We start from the raw sequence: 19,643 nt of genomic DNA on the forward strand, positions 1-19,643 counted from the left end.
AATATACTCTCCGAATTCCCAGAATTACCCCCAGGCTTGCCCCGAGCCGGGTATAAATCCCTGCCGTAACTTTTCCGCTGATCCGCTCACTAGGATCGTCTCAAATCACAGATCACAAATATATCCACATAATAATGTGGTCTCAACAATTATCACATATATTTATAGTTTTGCCCTCAACGGGCCAAAATTACAATTATGTCCTTTTTAACCTAATTAGGGCCTACATGCATACTAATACACATAGTCATGTGTCTCAGATATTCAAATAGTCATATAGCATACTTTTAATTATTAAATCACATATATTCCAATTATGCCCTCCCGGCACACTAATCAAGGCCCTTAAGCCTTATTAGTAAATTTGGGTCGTTACAAAATTAGTCTTCATATCTTCAATTTTGGCAACATAACCTTCATATCTTTGTTGTAATATGGACCCAAAAGCATCAAGAATCTACGAAATAAAAGAAAGTGTAGAACCATTAATCCCAACCTACCACATTGAATAAATGAAACAGTTCACATTTGACATGAATGTTATGGCATCATCTTACACATAAACTAAATAATAAGAAGCTCTTACCTTCATGTCCACATGAGCTTCCGATCTAAGGCTTCTAAAGTACCATTGTTCCAACTTTACCACTGGATTATCTTCCAAATCCTCCCTTTAAAGTAAAGTGTTGGCTAATTAGAAAACTCCACCAAAATGGACCTTCTTTTCATAACTAGAACAATTTGAAAATAAAACCCTACTACTACCTGTCATAGTTTCACATACCTCAATGACAAATTATAGTCAAATAGGAAAAGTTCGAGTTTTAACCTAGCCATGGGTACCGGTTGCTTGAATTTAAAGGTCCCAACCTGGTATCCGTCACTTTCAATATATATGGCAACCATATTCTGAAATAAGCTGTCCATTTTGCATAGCTCTTTGTCTCTCCTTAGAATGATCGGATCAATCTTCAAGTTGCCATCATCCTCTATTTTATGAACAAGACGATCACACGAACCGCCGTCGATACTAGGTTGACAACTAGTGTTATCGTCCCCAATATCCTTCCCTTTTCCCCGGTCCACCTCTTCCCTATCATTCTTATCAAGTCCAAGTTTAGTAGCCAATTCCAAGACATCTTTCTCTATTGCCATTGCCATGGTCTCCTTCTCCAAACTTGTTGACATAGTCAAAGAATTAGTCATTTCAATGACTCTAGCAACCATTTTGTTGTGATTCGAGGGTGCAGGAGTCGGTTCTGAATCGATGAAGTCATGATCCATTTCTCCTTCATTGGTGTTGTTGTATGAAAGGGGATCTTTTGCATAAGAATCTTCTACTTCATTAAAAAAAAAAAACTACACCACACTCAAACACACATTGGGTCACTCCTACTCCAAACCTTCCTCCACCTTGTACCACCATCCAACTGTAGGTTTCCTTCTATAGGTTGTCAATCAACTTCCTCCCATCCCATGCCTCAAGCTTCTTCTCCTTATGAGACCCGAGAATGGCATCACCAACCATAGTCAAACTAATTGGAGGAATCAAGCTTTGACGTAATCGATCAAATTCCAATGCCAATTGTCGTTGAATTTGCTCTTCAAATTTAAGAAGTTGATTATCCTGATTGATCAATTTCTTTTCCAGAGATGCAACCATAGTATATAGAGATGAGATCGTGGCGGGCAACTTTAACTCAACCAACCCATCCTGCAACTCTAACACTGGTATCTGCAAAACAGAAATAACATAAATAGATAAGATCTTTATTACTATGGAAAACTCACTCACTATAAATAAGAAGAAAACAAAAATCGTACAACAATCTATCATCTACTTACTGTGTTCGCCTCAAACCCCCCTTGCTCCTCTACCCAATCCAGTACAACCTTAAAATTGTCTTTAGACCAAACATTTAAAGTGCACAGGCTTCTATCCACATAGCCTTCCTTCCAAACAATGTAATGACAATAAAATGCCTACAAAGTGCAGATACATAAAATATTTTAACACAAGTCTCTGATATAACAATTACTTCAGCTAATTATTGAGAAAAACTACCTGCAAGAAATAGATGCATCCTCCCACAAACTGGGCTAGTTTTGCATGAAACCGCCAAAATGCTCTTCCATAGAAATTTGTATGACAACGACGCCCAATTAACCCGAGAGACAACTGCAATGTCATTGATGGCAAGTATAGGACCCATAAACTTGCAGGCAACTTTTAGTCTCGTGTTCGGCATAAGGAAAACACTAACAAGAAACAAGAGGAAATCTTGAACGAAAGACATGTCGATCGATTGATTATGTTTCAGTTTATCCTCCAAAACTTGCATAGATGTTCTTTCAAGCCTCTCATTTGGATGATCTTCATTGCTACATTCTAGTATATCTTGAACACCGTCCTTAACACCCATGGTAGCACTAAAAAATTTACTATCCAACTTAAATTATTTGTCGTGAACGTCCAAACACCCATCTTCAACGTTGAACATAGAGACCAACCATGTTATTAGATTCCTTCTCACGCTACAATCTTTCAACCCCAAAAGTGCCCCGAACCCCATTTCTTTTATCACTTCTTTATGATCATCATTCATATTCTACATAACCAAAAGAGGCCTACGAGGTGAGCATCTATAATCTAATTTCTTTGTTTCAACCATTTTCTGATCCTGTTTAGCAACGAAAGATAACCTGTCACCTTAAATAGAAAAATAAATTCAAAAAAAACTTATAATTATCAATATCTTCAACAATTCGCCAATCAAAGTATTCAACAATCACCAATAAACATAATATCCTATGCCTCATTCTTAAATTTACTTAGCAATTATAAAACCTAATTCTTTCTCAATGACATACCAATTAAAAGAACTTTAAAATGGAGTATACTTTGAAATGTCCAAACGCCAAGTACATCGCTTTAATTAATTAGTTACATAACCATTTAGCTCTAGTAATGTAACAAACGTCGTTGCTCACATAACATGAATTAATGTACTTGAAAAAGATCTACACCGTATACAAAATTGGATCATCAAATGCAAAAATCAGCCAAAGGGTAGATGACAAAAGGCCAAAACAAGAGCATATATAATAAGCAAATAAAACCAACTCATTTTTCCCCAATCACGCGAAAAATACTAGGCAATATCAGTTCAACAACGGTTTAGAAAATTCAAAAAATAACCCATATGTGGGTCAACCCAATGCAGTCAAAAACTAACTAAAGAAAATTATACCAATAACATATATTAAAACTAAAAAACCAATATAAAATCAATGCAGCAAAATCATCACAAATCCACTCATGAAAAAGCAAGAATCATTATATAACTAGCACTTCAATCCAAATATTAGTCCAAAAAAAAAAACAATCTCTGTCCAAATTCACAACATAGAATGCATAAACTTGTAACGTCTCAAATTTGCTAATAAATCTTAGTGCCTTGATTAGTGTGTCGAGATGGCATAATTGAATTTATATGTGAATTATGTTAAATTAATTGAATATATGTGTGATTATGTTGCCTATATGGATTATATTTTGATATGAAGACGTGTGCATGTTTATGTGTATTAAATATGCATGCGGGCCCGTTTTTGTTAATAAGTGAATTTTTTTAATTTTGACCTGTTGAGGGTATATATGTAATTATATGTGTTATGTGATTGAGACCACATTATTATGTGGATATATTTTCAATAGTCAGCTCGAGGCGATCCTAGTGAGCGAGTTGGCGGAAAAGTCACAACAAGATCAAATACCCAGCTCGGGGTGAGCCTAGGGATATTTTGGTAACTTAGTACATTACTGGGGTTTAGCAGGTAATGGGAAGTTATTTGGTGATTATTTGGGTATGTCAGGGTTAATTGGGAATTTATAGTGTTATTTGAGGATTAGAGGGAAATGTGGCAAATGACAGTTTTGCCCTTGAGGGCATTAAAGGGAAAGCACTTGGGTTAGGGGCATTAGGGTCTTTTCCCAAGCCTTGGTTGGACTTAGTTGAGAATAGAAACTTTTAGAAAGAATAAAAAAAGGGAAACACTCAGCACAAACAATCAACTTCCATTTCCCTCTCTCTCTCGTTTCCCTCTCTCTCTCTTGAAGTTTTGGGGAAGCTTTAGGATTTTTGAGGAGGAAGGCATGAAAATTGAAGTTGTGAATGAAGGGATTAAAGCTAGGAATGGAATTAAGAGGCAGCTTGAGGTCGTAATCTCAGTTAAGGTAAGATTTATGCCCTGGTTTTGAGAGAATTCTGTTATGGTTTAAGTGTATTTTTTAGGTTTAAACTTTAGTTTTGATTTTGAGTTTTGGTATGGATGTGGTTTAGTTTCAGGGGTAATTGTGTTGCTTATGATGTGTTATTGAGATTCATAAACTCAATTGGGGCTTTGGTATAACTTTGGATTAGGTTTGGAGAGATTTTGGCTCGGGGAAAACATAGGAAAAACCCAGAATATCTGAGTTCGCGGGTTCGCAGGATCGCGCCGCAACACTGTCTTAGAGCGCCACAACCCGCATGAACTCAGGGGCTAGGGGTGGTTCTCTGAACCGCCTTAGTGTCGCGACGCTAGGTGGGTTGCGTCGCAGTGCATGTCTAGGGAATTAAGGGGATTTTCTCTCTGACTTGTAGAGGGTCATGACGCTTGTGGGGGCGTTGCGGCCCAAATGAGAGGTTTTGACAAAAATGGGTTTTTAAGCTCAGGAACTCAAACCTAAAGGATCGGGAAGGATTTTACTACCAGGTTTAATAGTATTCGAGGTCCCAGAGGCAAGTAAGTAATTTCAAAGCTTTTAATTAGTTTAGATCTTGATGATTACTCGTTATTGAGTTGTGACTAGATTATACCGTTAGAGCTCGGGAGTAGGGATCGCGCTCGGGATCGCCATACGCTACCTGCTCAGGATTCGAGGTAAGAAAAATGCACCCTTGTTGTAATTAGGGCTTGAGCCCCTATTAATGAGAATAATTGTGGTTATGACTGTGATTGTTTGATTAGGCATGCTTGTATACACTACATCTGATTGTGTGTTATACAAATTGTATGTTGGATTATACATGATCTGAAAGCTCGCTCTAAGGGAGTTGGGGACGACAATAAGCGTGCGAAAAGTAGGCCATTTGGCTAGGGCAACCTGGGAGTGCAATATGCACTTGTCTAGCCTGAATGCCACCTAAATATGTAGAGGTGCATTCTGCACTTGTCTAACTCATTGACAGTTAAAGTTGAACTATGTGTTTATTTGAGTAGGATTGTTACTGCTAAGCTTGTTGTTTATACTTTGTTGCTTATTTGAATCTATTGATTTAAGTTTTCTTGCTGATCCTTGGCTCACAGGTGCTATGTGGTGCAGGTAAGGGAAATGGGAAGCTGGACCAGCCATGAGTTGGAGAGCATTAGGGGCGGCGTGTACATTTCCAACTGCTTGACCACCACAGCCGAGGATTAATCAGGGACTAGAGTCAAACATTGATTTTGTCGCTTAGGCCGACTTATGATGTAAATACTTTTGGAGTTGTAAATACTTATTTTGGGATCCCTTATACAAACTTAAACTTTTAAATGAAAGTAGTCATTCCCATGATCAAAAATTTTAAGCCCTAATTTATTAATTACTCTTAGTCACACGTTTATTTCCAAATGACATGATTTGCAAGTCCAACACTATTTAAAATACACAGTGTAATGGTCTTGACTATCCCTGGCATTACAAACTAGCCCTAAAATCAAACCACTAACAGCTATTGAATTCCAAATTTTTGTCCAAACTCAATGTACCAAATTTCAATAAAAAATCACAACATAAATTGGAAGCAAAACTCTATATCATACCACAAATTCAAAATAAAAAATAAACACTATGCATAACCATAAATCATGTCCAAAAAAGTGTGCATTTAACAATAAACCTAATGAGAGACAACTGATAAATACTTTAATCAACTTTCCAAATATGATCAATAAACCTTTTCAAATTCTAAGCTTTAATCCAAACATAATTCTTTCTAAATTTTCATTTTTCAATCAACTCGCCCCCTCCCCCTCTTTTTTTTTTCTCAGGAGTATCTTAACCTTCTCATATTATCAAATTAAACTTCAACTTCAATTAAGAGATAAAATTACTTATAGCTAAATTGGAAATTACTTCAACTTCTATACACCCATTTCTTTGGTTCAACCATTTTCCTAACAAAAGCTATAATTAAAGTTCCTAACTTTCATAGTTTCTATAAAAATTACTTAATCACAACTATTGCAAGAACATGTAATGAAGAAAACGGTTATGCCCAGCTAAAATTACACAAGCTAAAATATTCAACAACTCACCATGAATGGAAGAACTCCACCAAGCCATACACTACAACAAGCGTCACTCGAAACACGTTGACCCCGACACCAGCGACCCAAATTGCCCACCCGACCTTCAACCCAAAATCAAGAATGTACTCCAAAAACGCCACAAAATAATTACCTTCTCAAACGGCATCCATAGTTTTCGAGGGAGGGAAATTTACTCACTTCTCTTAAGATTTTTTAAATTAAACAAAAAATGAAGAACCCACGAAGGGGGTAGAGAAACAGTAGCCAATTAAAGGGTAAAAATTGGGGTATTTTTGCACCACTAAGGCTTTAACTGAAAGCGAGTTGTTCAACCCAAAAAGTGTCCACATTAGATGACCCAAAATTACTCAAGGACTAAGTCCCTCAAAACTAATTGAGGGATGCCAGAAGTGCCCATATATAAATGCATAAAAATAAATTATTTTTTATCATATATCTTGCACTTAATTGTTTAAACATAACAAGCAAAACATACATCATTTTATCTTTTTATGAGACATTATCTCAAACATATTATACACATTACTCAAAATAAACAAAAAAATATATATATTCAATTAAAATAAAAAACAAAAAATAAAAAAAATATAACAAATGAAACCATAGTGGGAAAAATATAACATAATTAGATATAACACTTGAATAAACGCAATTATGATATATACAATATTTATATCTACAAAATTAAAGATACATAAATATTATAATTATAAATAACACAATATAAATAACTATAATATAAATAGCAATTATAATTAATCTAGATAATAATTATAATGAACAATAATAATAACAAAATAAAAACCAAGGCCTGTGTATCACACAGTTTTCTTAAAACAGATTCGCCGCCTCCAAGAGGTTTCAACATCTGTCTCCCAGGATACAACGTCCCAAGATACAACGGAGAACGATAAGTAACTCAATTACTTCGCCAAACTAAATATACTCGAACTCTACCACACTAAGAATATAAAACTTTTAACTAAAACTATAATATAAATATAATTAATATTATTATATACCTTAAACTTAAGGAATTAATATGTGTTAAACTATAAGCCTAGACTTCCTCATATAGGCCAAGTAAGAGGGAAAATTCTTCTCATAAACAATATGGGACTAACCTATATGTTTTTCAATTCAACGAAAAACTTCTAACAACTATATCTTCAAAAGATCTTTTAATTTTATTATGATTTAATATTTATAAAAATATTAAATTTTGAAATAATAAAAATAATTATTATATATATTTATAATTTTTTTTAAAATACGTATGTGTGCGAATTGGATCGGTTAGTTTTATAGGTGAAAGTGTATTCAATTTGTATAAAAAGAAATATTCATACTTTACGAATTCAATTAGTTCATATATATTTGATTAAATCTGGATATTTTCTGAACACTCCTACCAAGAGTCCTATCAACATTTATCAACCTAAACAAGACAGACCAACAAAATTTTAATCTCAGTATTGATGGTGGGAATCCATCCCTCAATAATAATAAAAAAAAATCTTGATAAATCATTCTTTGCCATTATGCAATGAGCTCTATAAACTTGCGTGACAACTCTTATAGGTTGACACATGAGTAATGTGACATAAATATTTTTTTATTTTATTATACGGTAGAATAAAATTTCATGTACAACTAATATAAGTCGGTCACTACAATTCCCTAATTCACTGTTCGGTGGTTGCTTTCCCACTCATCGTGAGTGTCTTGTCAATCCAAATATTCCACAAAGAAAATTGCTCTCCATAATTAATTTATTCTCATCTTAGCTCACCCACATATATACAATTAATCTAATATCAGATGTGAACTTAGTTTATAAAAAAGTTGATATAGAAAGCTTAAAAGAAGAATTAGTTTATTTGATGGAACCTTTTCAATGCCCAGGTGCTTTTGACTCGTTTAACTTATTAAAGTGCCTAATGTGAAAAGAGATTGCGTGGCCAAGAATTTGGGTCAATATAATCTAGTTGTCAATACATCAATATCTTTTTTATAAAATCATATTATATTATAAAACATTAAATAAATAAATACCCTTAACAAAACTTTTTAAAATATGGGCATTATTTATGTTGTGACTAGATGCTTACCCACTCAACACTGCTCCTCAAGGGGGTATTTGGTAAGCGTGCTCTTTTAATCCGTTACAACATTTTTGTCTTTACTCAATTTAGTCCAATAAGAAGTGGATGTTGGAAATGAGAATCCAATTTAATTAAATTTCGCTTTAAAATTTAATTTAATTCAATTATAATTAAATTGTAATTCAATTTGATCAATTATTTAATCATTTTTTTATTTCTTAATTTGAATTTTAATATTAAAAAGATTAACAAATAAAAAATATACAAAAAAACTAACAATATTCACTAATAATACTACTTAAGACTTTAAAATTAATACATCTAGTCATTAGCATGATATATTTACATAATAAGATATATTATATGACAACTAATATAAACTTTTATAATTAAATATATTTATACTTAATATAATATGATATATATAAATATATAAATATTTTAATGAAGATTGGATTAGATCAGTTCTTAATTAGATTTTCAAAGTGTATCTAATAACCAATGTAATCCAATTAACATCTAACTTTTCAAATCCAATTCAATTCAATTGTAGTTGGATATCCAATTTTTAGTAATTAAATTGGTTCGAGGTAATTAGATTAGTTTGAATCATGAGCACCGCTAATATTTGTTATGGAGGTTATGTTTGGTGAGAATGAGAATATCAAGTCTATCTCGTGTTTAGTAAATTTATTTTTAATAGTTTGAAAATTTGTGTTTCAAAATAAATCATACATTTTAGCTTGATTTGATAGTAGACTTAACCACTTCAAATACTTGAGTTTCATATTCTCTTTCTAACTCGCTTCCTACCAAACCCAACCCTCCTCCTAAAGAGTAAGAGACTAGGGAGCAGGACCAACCCAAGTTGACGCTCTTTGCTTAGCGAAACATGACGTTGTTATCATTTGCCTACCTAATATACCCTTAGCGATAATTTTTCTTATACAAATTATTATTACACATGAAAAAAGATAATGCTAATGGAAAAAGAAACTCTTAAAGAAGAAAAAACGATAACAATCTCTATTATCATGGGCCTTAAATATAAAATTCATTTAATTCATGTAAAAAGTGAATGTTCGTTTATTTATTTAATTTTCTTAAAATAATATATTTTTAATTATAGTGAGGAAAATGATTGAATGACAGTTTGGTACAGTTTTAGAAAAGTTAGAAACTGTTTTCTAAAAAAACTATACAATAAAGGTGATTAACACCCAAAACGTGCATCCACTAAGCAGTGGTTGTAGTATAGATGGGCGATCGATTCCACAAGGAAGTAAAGAAACAAAGAGACAAATAAAACATATAAGAACAGTGAAAATAAACAATATTTTTGTAGATTTGTTTGTTTGAAGGATTAAAAATAAAAGACGATAAATAATAAAAAGGTTTGGTGAGGCATCGAAGTTCCACAATATATTTTGGTCACCTATTTACTTTGATAATCTGCAAATGTATTTGAGTAATAAAATTTCATACTTGAAGTACATGCACATGTTATTGTTATAAAAAACCTAGAATAGACATAATACCGTTGATAATATACAGTAAAAGACTACTCGCAAAATAACAAATTAATATATCATACTAATACTATTGTTATGAGAAATCTAGAAGCGACACTATACTATCTTGGTGATAATGCAGTAAAAGACCACCTACAAAATAATAAAATTAATATAAATTATTTTAATAAAATTACATAGAAAAAACTTGACTGAATCTATATAAAATTAATAATATATATTAATTGCTTAAATAATGATAGAAATAATAAAACTCAAATATTCGAACATTAAAACATTTTTATAAATTCAAAATAAAAATATTACAAAATACAAAGCTTCACATTTATCATCATCAAAAGAAAACTCCAGCCTAAGTTAAAAGTCATTCTCACATTTTCCATTAAAAATGTGAGAAGACTAGGCTTAAAGATAAAATGAAGAAGAGGAAATTGAGAGAAAATATGGTAGGGAGAGAAATGTGTAGGAAATGTGTGTTTTACAAATGAAAACTACATCCTATTTATAGGTGTAAAATACAAAAAAAACTATACTGGAAATGACATAAGGCAAGCCACCATTGATTGAGAGGGAAGCATATGAATTGCTAATTTTTGTTGAAAAGAAGACACTTCTATTGGTTGAAAATAAAGCATATTGGTTGAAAATAAAGCACATGGATTGCCAATATTTGTTGGAATAAGTTGTAATTGACATCTCTTATTGGTGGAGAAGAAATTACATGGATTGGTGACATGATAGCTTCATGAATTGAATTGAGTTTTTTCAATTTGGGCTTGACTTTTTCAAAATGTCAACTTTTTTTTCATTTTCTTCCACTTTTACTTCCTTTTCTTTTTGCTTTATTTTATTCAACCAAAATTGTATCATTTTCCTACAAAATGAAAACAAATTAAATCCAAATTAAATACTTTCATTTATAAAATATATCACATTAATTTCATAAAAATATTAATTAAAACTTAATTTATTTTGACAATTAAAATCAATAAATTAGCATTTTTGACCCTTAATCACAACCTCCAACTAGCTTATTGCTAGTCTCTAGCAATTCAAGCAAATAAAAATTATTACTAAGTTGAAATAATGAAATAAATTATGTCAAATTACTTAACAAAATGTTTAGTGAGAACTTAGAAAATACTATTTAAAACTATCAAAATTGTAATCAAGAGTTGTTGTGTGTGTGTGTACCAAACAATATCAATCTTTTCATAATTCATAACACAAACAGATTTGAAAACTTACCAAGGAATAAAGTATCAACACCAAATCCTCACAAAAGTATTGAAAATATTTTTAGGAAAATGTTGACACTCTTGGAGTCGGAAATATATCAATGAACGCTCAAAATGGATATTATCATTTTATCGAAAGATAGGTTAATCAATTAATTGGAACTCAAATGACATAGAAACTTTTGGGATTTACAAAATAACACTAAGAGCCAAAATAAAAAATAATACAAAATTTAACACGCGACTTTTTTTTATTACACATATTGAAAACAAATGTAGTAATGTTGATTTTTTTTAATTATGTTTTATTTCAACAAAATTACAAAAGATGGGAAATGAGAAATGTTGCTCTTGTTCTTATTTTTCTTCTTCCTTATTCATTTTTTTTTTGTATATTTCTTTTTAGATATATATATATATATATAAAAAAAAATTTGACAAGAGACAACATAAAAAATACAATAGATTAAGAGAAAATTACAACAAAGACTCTTTTAAACAAAAATTATCCTTCTAGTAAATGTCATATTTTAAATTCCAAAAAATAACTTTTAACCAACTCAATTGATCAATAAAAATTCAAAAAGTTGTTCTCTCATTCTCACAACTCACAAAAAATAAAAATCTTTAAAGCTTAGGATTTTTCTCAACTGAATGTGTTATCCCTCAAAAATACGAGGATGACGTGGCGAATGAGAATGTGACACGTGACATCACAAATCAGGGAAAAACGACAAAGTATTGAGAAAAGACCGACGGGCAAAAAAGATAGGTCCAGGACCTAGGGAAGTCGACCAAGCTTAAAACCCCTAGGGGTGGTCGGCCTTACCCCTACCCCTAGGGGTGGTCGGCCTTACCCCTACCCCTAGGGGTGGTCGGCCTAAGTAGGCATAAGGGCCTAGGAGTAGTCGGCCTGACCCCTACCCTGGGGGTGGTCGACCCCAGCATGCACAAGGACCCCTAGGGGTGGTCGGCTTGACCCCAACCCCTAGGGTGGTCGGCCCCAGTATGCCCAAGGACCCCTAAGGGTGGTCGGCCTGACCGCAAACCCTAGGGTGGTCAGCCTAAGCAGGCCCAAGAGCCACCTGGGTGGTTGGCCCACCCTATATTTTCATGGGGTGGTTGGCCTAAACCCCCAAGTACACTTCACTGAGAAATAACCACTCTCGTTCAAACTGAGATCAATAGGCCTAGCACCCCGAAGATCAACAGGCCTAACACCTAGAGAATCAACAGGTCCCCCACCCAGAAGGTCTCAGGTCCAGCACCCAAGCTTTGGTCGTCGGGCCTAGCACCTAAGTCTCATATACCAACAGAGACTTAACATTTTCCCAGAAGTTTCAACCATGCATTATCTACCACGATCTAAAGAAACAACGAGAAGATTCACGATCTCATGATCATGGGAAGGTGGACATGTCTCTCCATTACATGATAATCATGTACCTAACCACAATCCCTGTACTACTGGTCATGTAACATCCCCTGGGTACTATAAATAAAGGACCCAGGGCTTCATTTACAGGGACTTTTTTTACTCTTTGCTGGATCACTTTTTCTAGAATTTTGGAGATCTAAAGAACATTTGGGGAGAAATTCTGGGCAAGTGAGAACGAGTGAATAATTTGGTTCAACAGTGTAATTGTCGAGTTATTCAATACTAAAAGCTAAGTGGATTAGGTTATTACTGTTCATCAGATCAGGGCTAAACCACTATAAAATTTATGTGTTTACTTAAGATAATCGTACTCTATCGTTTATTCAATTTATTTCGTTCAAAAGGTGTTGTATACTGTACATATGACCATTGGCCAATTTCACAGGTCAACATTTTGGTGCTTTCATTGAGAGTATGAAATCCAGAAACACACTTTCATCATTTTTACGATGCCTCCAAAACCCAGTCAGACAAAGAAGACTGCTCCCAGGGATCCCCCCACCCAGGATCCCATAGATCCTGTTAATGAACCTCAGGTGGAGGTAGGAGATCAATATGATGCAGAAGATCCACAGGAAGCTCACCAGGAGGAGATGGCGCAATTTCTGGCGAGGCAGCTTGCCTTTGCTGCATAAATTGCCCTTCAGAGGGTGACTATGGAATGGCAACGACGGGAGATCGATGAGCAGGTCCAGAGGATGATTCAGAAGGAGCAGGAGGCTGACCGAAAGAACCAAGACACCGTTGTGGCCTTGGAGGTGGCTAGTCAGTTAGCCCAAGCTAACGCTGAAGATGCTGCTCAGGCGGTGAGGGAGGCTCAAGCCAAAGCAGCAGGAATGTGAGACAACAATAACAGAGAGTCCCAGGGGAGGAGTAGGACCCCAAGGACACTCTCAGAACCACTTTCCCAGAGACAAGATGAAGAGGCACAGTCCAAGATTGCCTCCTCCATGAATAAGAAAAATAACACTCCATCTTGGAGTAGGAGTATTACCAACCCGAAGGCCCCCTCCCAAGGGGACTGACGAAACAATGCAGGAGATGAGGGTCAAACATCTAAAAGGCGTGAGAGGAATGGAAATGACCACTCAAAGTCTCAAAGTCATGTAGGAGGAGAGGCTTGTGGGCATGGTCGCACCGACAGGGGCAAGGCGGACCTACCACCCCTACACCCTCAATCTCGCAAGGGAAAAAAACCAATGAATAACACAAGTACTATGTTCGATAGGCTGGGGAAAGATGCGCAACCTCAGGATTTGAGGGAGGTCATCAACAGGAGGACCAGCGCTCAGGAGGGGGTACTAGGGACCTCTACCCCACCTGGAGCAGTGATCCCACCAGTAGTACAGGCTCAAATAGATGCACTCGTTATGGTTGTTCAGGGTCTAACAAAGAAACCTTCAGATGTCGAGTTGGCTCATAGAAGTGGGAGTCCTTTCAGTGCCAAGATCCAAGCTGCCCAACCACCACCGAAATACAAGACCCCAAAAATTCCTACATACACTGGGAAGGAGGACCCGGTACGACACATTAGGAAGTTCGATGATCAGATGGAGTTACTCGGTGTGGAGCATGATTATAAGTGCAGGGTATTCCCTACCACTCTCTCTATCTCAACTCAGGAATGGTATTGGAAATTCAAACCTAAATCCATCACTTCCTGGGAGCAGTTCAGGAAGGAATTCTACAAGGTCTTTAGTACCAGGCGGATTCAACCGGTTTATGCCAATCAGCTAGCTAACATCAAGCAAGGGAAAGAAGAATCCCTGAAAGAATACATTCAAAGATTCATGAGAGAGGCAAACCGAGCGGCCACAGTAGGAGATGAAGGGATGTTCGTTGCCATCTCGGCAGGAATAACTTATCGAAGTCCCTTGTGGGATAGTATACACAGGAACCATATCAACACCTTGTAGGAGTTCCTGGACCGAGCTGACAAATACATGAAGCTAGATGATGCTATCATGAAGGAAGAAAAAGGCATAAACCATCCGACCACTGTCAAGGCAGATAAGAACGACGCAAACCCTCAGGGTGACAGTGGGGGCAACGGTAAGAAGAGGAATACCTCAGGGGCTGAGCAAGGTGGAGAAAAGAATGCTAAGTCAGCACCCGCCGATAAACAAGCTAAGCATCAACCCTACCAGCCCAGGTTCACCAATTATACCATCCTGACCACATCAAGGGCTGAGATTTACTTGGCAACATATCAGGAGGTACCATACCGAAAGCCACCACCCTTGTGTTCAGAAGGAAAAAAAGGACAAGAATAAGTTTTTTCGTTTCCATAATGATTATGGGCATGACACAAACGAGTGCAAACAATTGAAGGATGGGATAGAGTTTCTTCTCCGATCAGGAAAACTCTCAAGGTACCGAGGCAAGACCAAGACCCCAAGCAGGAATCCAGAATTCTGAAGGCAAAGGAGTCCACCACTGGAGCTGGCGGCTGTAGACTTCACACTGGATACCATATGTGGAGGGCTCCACATAGCAGGCAACAGTAACAATGCTTGTGAGAGATATGCAAGGACCCTTGGGCATGAGGTAGGGGAGTCTTCCCAGTGTATGGCGGTCGAGGAGCAGTCTCTGTTATCCAGATTTCCGGATAGAGTTTAGATGGATATCCTCGGGGAAGCAGAATTATCAAATTCTTTCACGGTAGGTGACCAGAGCTCGCGGATGGACAGAAAGGCTTCGCCTCTCCCGCGACACGGAAGCTCGTCAACTCTCCCGGACTCCCGAAGGGATATCCTTCGGGGAAGCTCCTTCCAGGAGAAGCTCTTCAGGTTGACTTCGCGGAAACAGTTCCGTGCCTCGCACGGAACAAGACCAAGTGGTCGAGTCATGGAGGAGGCATAGTTGGAATGATATCCGCCTGACACAGGATCCCACCTGACACGCCCGACAGGTCAAGGCTGCACACATCCCAGCACGCCTAAAAGTACCATTTCGCCTACTGTTCCGCTGACAACTTGGAAAAGACGGCTGCCTTTGTGCATTCCCCATACTTTCACGTAAATATACCCACATAGAGCCCGGTAGCCAGGCGACTACGGTAATTGTATCCCCTATTTATGGCTGGTGTAATTAAGACTCATGTGAGTAGAGAAAAACCCTAATCCAAAACCCTAGCTATAAAGACCCCCTCATTTTACGATAGTGAGGAGGGCCAACAAATCACATAGCAAGAACTCTACTAAAATCTCTCTAGCTTCATCTTCTCCAAGAGAACCCGAGAGAAACACTGTGAGGTTGTGAGTTTCTTGTACACCAGCTGTTTAACTGTTATTCTCTACAAGTATAATAACATCGACTCGTGGACTAGGGCTCGTTAACGCCTGAACCACGTAAAAACACTGTTTGTTTATTTACATTTCTGCACTTCTACAGTTCTTATCTTTTTATTATTCTGTTCGTATTCGTTTCCGAAAAACTCGGTAAACAGTCTCCAAAAAATCCAAAGTATGAAAGTGAAACACTCACTTTTACAGAGGATGATGCCAGACACGTGAGGTACCCCCACAATGACCCTCTAGTCCTTACCATTCAAATTGCCAATGCCCGAGTGAAGAGATGCTTGGTGGATACGAGAAGCTCGGTAGATATCATCTACAAATCATCCCTTGAGAAGATGAAGCTCATGGTCAAGGACCTGACACCGTGTTCCCAAGTGATATATGGGTCCATGGGAGAATGCCTAGCACTAGCAGGAACTATCAAACTACCGGTCACAGTGGTGGATGCCCCTAGGCATGAGACTGTAATGACAGAGTTCCTGGTGGTAGATTTCTCATCGGCTTACAATGTAGTACTCGGGAGACCCCTCCTGATGGCATTACACGCAGCAGTATCTATCTGGCATCTATCTTTGAAGTTCCCCACCAGCGCAGGGCAAGGATGCGTACATGGTAACCAAAGGGAGGCACGAGAATGCTATAATGCATCAGTGGTCAAGGCAAAGAAAGGACCATGCGTAAACAACATGATAGTAACCTGCTGTGAAGAGAGTGAAGGAACCGATGAGGTTGTCAACATGGAAGTTGACGTTGAAAGAAACATTCTACTAGAGCTGAGGGCTCTTTTTAACGAAGATTTGTTATTATAGCAAGTTTCCCAAAGTAAGGGAAATGACATCGATTCTCGCTTTGGGGATGACGTCATTGGGGCGGGACCAGTCGAAGATCTTGATGAAGTCCTACTAGATGAGGAGGACCCAACTAGAGCAATCAAAGTCGGGAAAGAGTTAAAGATCGAAATTAAAGCACAATTGGTAGAATTTTTGAAGAAAAACCAGGACGTCTTTGCCTGGTCACATAAGGACATGGTTGGAATTTCTCCATCTGTAATAAGTCATGTCCTCAATATAGACAAGAACTACCCACCAGTGCAACAAAAAAGGAGACTGCTTGATAAAGACCGATCTCAAGCCGTGAAGGATGAGGTCGAGCGGCTAAAGGAAAACGGTTTTATAATGGAGGCCGACTACCCTGATTGGGTATCAAACCCTGTGTTGGTCCCAAAACCAAATGGGAAGTGGAGAACATGCATGGAATTCATAGATCTGAACAAGGCCTGCCCCAAAGACTGCTTCCCACTACCCAGAATAGACCAACTGGTCGATGCAACTGCAGGACATGAAATACTCTCATTCATGGATGCGTATTCTAGGTATAATCAAATAAGTATGCACCCTCTCAAAGAGGAGCATACCAGCTTCTAGACAAACAAGGGATTGTACTGTTATAAGGTGATGCCATTCGGCTTGAAGAATGCAGGGCCACCTACCAGCATTTAGTGAATGGCATGTTCCGAGACTTGATCGGCAAAAATATGAAGGTATACGTCGATGACATGTTGGTCAAGTCCAAATAAGCTGGAGGGAATGTTCAAGACTTAGAGGAATGTTTTGCAATACTTAGAAAGTATAGCATGGAGCTAAACCCTCTCAATTGTTCATTTGGAGTTGGTACTGGTAAATTTCCCGGATACATAGTCAATTCACGTGGAATCGAGGCTAACCCCGAGAAGATCAAAGCATTGATTGACATGAAGTCACCTACCACAATCAAAGAAGTGCAAAGCTTAACCAAGAGAGTAGTTGCCCTCAGTAGGTTCATATCAAAGTCTACGGACAAGTGTATCCCTTTCTTTAACTTACTGAGGGGCAGCAAGAAGATCCAATGGATCGAGGAGTGTGAGGAGGCTTTCCGAGCCTTGAAGGAACACCTCGCCCAACCTCCCATCCTAGCGAAGCCACTATATGGAGAAGTACTTTTCATCTATTTGGCAATCACCGAGCATGCAATTAGTGATGCTTTGATAAAGGAAGAGAACAGGGTACAACACCCTGTATACTATATCAGTAAAAGGCTAGTAGGTGCGGAGTCTAGGTATCCCTCTCTTGAAAAACTAGCCTATTATTTAGTAATCTCCTCTTGAAAGTTGCGTCCATATTTCCAAGCTCACTCGATCCAAGTCTTGACCGATCAACCGCTGAATCAGGTTCTTCAGAAATTAAAGACCTCCGGACGATTACTCAAGTGGGCAGTAGAACTAAGACAGTTTGATATCACTTATCATTCGAGGACGGTGATAAAAGGACAAGCATTGTTGGACTTCATAGTCGAAGGAACCAACCTTGAAGACCCCTCCTACCAATCGGAGAGTGGAGATACCGAGAAGGAAGGAAATACTCCTGTATGGAAGCTATATGTTGATGGAGCATCCAATGAACACAACTCAGGAGCAGGAATCATACTGATCACTCCGGAGAATCATCAAATCCATTGAGCTCTCAGATTTGGATTCAACGCTTCAAACAACGAGGTTGAGTACGAGGCATTATTAGCTGGATTACGCTTGTCTCGGGATGTACATGCACAATCCCTGGAGATATTCAGCGATTCCCAGCTAGTGGTGTACCAGGTACTGGAGGAGTTTCGAGCCAAGGGACTTAGGATGGTGCAGTACCTGAACAAGGTGAAGGACTTATTGGTACAATTCATGAAATACTCTATTATACAAGTCCTAAGAGAACAGAACGCTAATGTCGATGCCTTAGCCAAGCTTGCCAGTGCCAAAGACGCAGACACCTTAAATGTTGTTCCCGTCGAATACTTGGCGAAAAGAAGCATAACTGAGCAGGAGACACTACCTGTTGAGTTAGGAGATACATGGATGACCCCTATTATTAACTATCTCAACCAAGGAGTAGTGCCCAACGATAGGAACAAAGCAAGAAGTTGGTAAGACAAGCTACGCAATATATGATAGTCGAAGGGGTACTATACTGACGGGGGTACTCCCTACCACTGCTAAGGGTTACACCTAACCAGTCAAAGCTATTAATGATCGAGGTACACGAGGGGTTTTGTGGAGATCACACTGGAGGGCAGAGCCTATTGAAGAAAGTCCTAAGACAAGGATACTTTTGGCCGAAAATGAATGAAGACTCGATGGAGTATGTCAGAAGATGCCACAAGTGCCAAATGTTCTCCAAGATACCCCGAGCGACATCTAACGAATTAACACAAATGCAAAGCCCTTAGCCCTTAGTTGTATGGGGGATCGACCTAATCGGAAAGCTACTCACGGGAAGAGGAGGAGTCCAATTTGTTGTTGTAGTTGTGGACTACTTCACCAAATGGACTAAAGCAGAACTGCTCGCCACCATAACCTCGATGAAAGTCTTAGACTTTGTGGTGAAGAATATCATATGTTGATTTGGCCTGCCAAGGAAGATAGTCTCGGACAATGGGACTCAATTCGATAGTGATATGTTCACCGACTTTTGTACGAGGCATGGAATCACAAAGAGGTTTTCCTCGGTAGCACACCCCCAAACTAATGGCCAAGTAGAAGCAGTGAACAAGACTATCAAAGACACTCTGAAGAAACGCCTTGAACAAGCCAAAGGAGCCTGCCCAGAATTACTTCCGGAGGTCCTATAGTCACATCGAACGATGGCGCG

The sequence above is a fragment of the Humulus lupulus genome, chromosome 3, assembly GCF_963169125.1.
Source record: "Humulus lupulus chromosome 3, drHumLupu1.1, whole genome shotgun sequence".
NCBI classification, from domain to species: domain Eukaryota; kingdom Viridiplantae; phylum Streptophyta; class Magnoliopsida; order Rosales; family Cannabaceae; genus Humulus; species Humulus lupulus.